This window comes from Myotis brandtii, unplaced genomic scaffold (genome assembly GCF_000412655.1).
Source record: "Myotis brandtii unplaced genomic scaffold, ASM41265v1 scaffold687, whole genome shotgun sequence".
In the NCBI taxonomy this organism is placed as follows: Eukaryota; Metazoa; Chordata; class Mammalia; order Chiroptera; family Vespertilionidae; genus Myotis; species Myotis brandtii.
The window spans coordinates 1,563,798-1,566,185 of NW_005370687.1; the positions used below are offsets into that span (position 1 = coordinate 1,563,798).

The 2,388-nt window shown below is 60.4% G+C and overlaps 1 protein-coding gene across 1 annotated transcript in view; it reads right to left on the reverse strand.

Moving 5' to 3' along the window:
* Positions 1 to 1,866: 1,866 nt before the first annotated feature.
* The window catches only part of ANKS1A (ankyrin repeat and sterile alpha motif domain containing 1A), a 102,887-nt gene continuing 102,365 nt past the window's right edge, over positions 1,867 to 2,388 (reverse strand). Inside the window, exon 22 of the mRNA XM_005881748.2 lies at positions 1,867 to 2,380. The gene's annotated coding sequence lies outside the window, so the exon portion shown is untranslated. The remainder of the gene's footprint in view (positions 2,381 to 2,388) is intronic.

A 2,388-nucleotide genomic window follows, 5' to 3' on the forward strand; every position in this document is an offset into this window, starting at 1 on the left:
GTGGCTGCCCCGTTGTCCCAGCGCCAGTTACTGGATAATAATGTTTCATGGTGGTAGGGAGTCTACTTTGGTCAATGCTTGTTTGTAAGTGTTCTCAGCACCTGAGGCCTGGGAGGAGCAGCCACAGCCCATAGAGGCTTCCCTGCACAACGGGCGGCTCAGAGCTCGGGGCACCGTGGGTGTGGTGTTCTAGGGAGGCTTGAATGTATCCCTCATGGATAAGGGAGGACCACTGTAGCCTGGTGCCGGGTGGGCCCGTGGAACTGCAGTCCCACTGGGCTGCTGGCCTTGTTTGCAGGGAGCCAGTGGGCGCCAGACACCTTCAGGTACAGTAGAGGTGGTCCCTGCTGTGCGGCTGACTCAGCCTCCAAGAGTGATGCCCAGCGGCCCGGGTGCCAGGAGGATGCGGGGAGTGACAGAAATGGCCCAATGGGGAGGGGAGCACATGGGCGAGGCCTTGTGAGGGCCCGTCTGCCTCATGCTCCTCTACACAGAGCAGAAGGCAACACCCAGGCCTCCCGACAGCCTCCGGTCCGAGGATGCCAGTGTGGGCCCCTGAACACCATGAGCCGGGGAGAGGTTGCTGGGTGGAGGTGGGGCAGATGCTGTTGTGTTGCAAGTGCCCCATCCCTTCCTCCTGAGGCCTCCCCACCCCTTTCCTTCTCCCTTCGGCCCTTCCATCCTCTCCCTTCTGTTCAATTCTGGTTCCCATTTGGCCTAGGCTCAGAGCAGCGGGCCCAGGTGCCAGTGTGAACTGGCAGGTGTCCCACCCCCAGGTCCTCAGCCCAATCAGCACTGCAGCCGGGTCACCAGGCACACAGAAGACTCTGATGGCACCAAAGGGACCGACAGTGGCAACGTGTCCTGGGACAGTGTCCGAAGAAGGGGCACCAGTGGCCGAGGCATCTGCTGCCCAGGAGGGCGCAGAAGCAGGAGCAAGGGAGCAGAGGCCGCCACTGGCCTGTCCACTCTCAAGGTGGCCCCTCGGAAGCCCTGTGTTGGAAGGACCCGGATTCGGTGCTGTCTGCCATGAGCTGGCTGGCTGCTTAGGGACAGCGCCCCTGCTCAGGGCCTTGTTCCCGTCATAAACACACCTGGGTGCGGGGTCAGCTCAGCGATGGTTGCAAAGCCCTTTACAACGGAGTATGTCACAGGCTCTGAGGACGCTGGACCAGGTTTCCAGGGTTCCCCCGGCGCCATGGGCAGGAGCTTTAACCTTTCTGAGCCTCAGTTTCCCTCTGTAAATAGGGGTGATAACACCCAGAAAGGCGCGAGGGCCGATGAGAGGGTTGCCTGTAAAGGGGCTGGCCAGTCAATGAAGGGGCCATTAGGGTCATTTGCAAACCTTCCCCTTTCAAAACCCAGCCTGGGCGCCTCCCCTCCTTCCCTGCCACCGGCTCTGGGAGCACCGCAGGGCCAAGCCCCCACAGCCCCGGGGCTGCCCCGTGGGCCTTGCGGCCGGCTCCTGGCTGGTAGCTAGTTGTGTGTCTAAAACTCAACCTCCACAACCAAACTAAGTCCCCTCAGGAAGACAATTCTTCCACAGGGGGCCCCCACAGTGCCTTGTGCAGATGCTCCACGCGTGCGGGCTGACCAGCCGACCAGGACGCAGCGGCTGGACCGGACGTGGCCCCGCCGGTGCTGAGACGATGCTCTGGAGGAGGGGGCGGGAGGGGAAGTGCAGGGCCTTGAACCCAACCAGGTGAAGTGGAGCTGACAATCCTCCCCTGAGGAACGTGGGCAGAGCAGATTCCCAAACTCGCCCGGCAAACAGCAGGGCTCACACCCACCCAGTGTCTGGCCTGTGCGGCACCAGAAAAACACCAGCAAACATTCCAATCCAAAGACTCCGAACAGCAAGGCAGGTTTCGTGTCGCTTCTGGTTTATTAGTTCCGTCTGTTCTAAGTTGCACGTTAGGAAAATAACAAAACCAATGCCGGGGCCCAGGGTACTCACACGCCTGCAGTGAGGTCAGTCTATGTTGCTGCACAGATTGGCTGTTTGGTACCAGAAGATGTGTGTAATTCGGGCAAAACTGGACAGATGAACAATTATATGTACAGTAAAGTAAAAGGGGAAGTCATTCAAGTATCAAAATACAGAGACAGATTAAATAACATCTTTATTACAACGCGTTCCGTCGCCACACCATTGGCAACAATGTGTTCCTGGCAGCCATTCTGTGGCCTGGCCGCCTCAGAACAGACGAGGTCGGACCAGCCTCCAAGGTCTGGGTGACTGCGGCTTCCCGCCCCCGGGACCTGGCACGGATGCCCGAGGGAGTGAGCGGGCAGGCGCAGGGCCCGCCAGAGCAGCTGGCAGGCAGGAGGGCCAGCCAGAGCCTGCGGCGGCGACAGGGCCACCCACTCCACGTCCCACCTACCCGG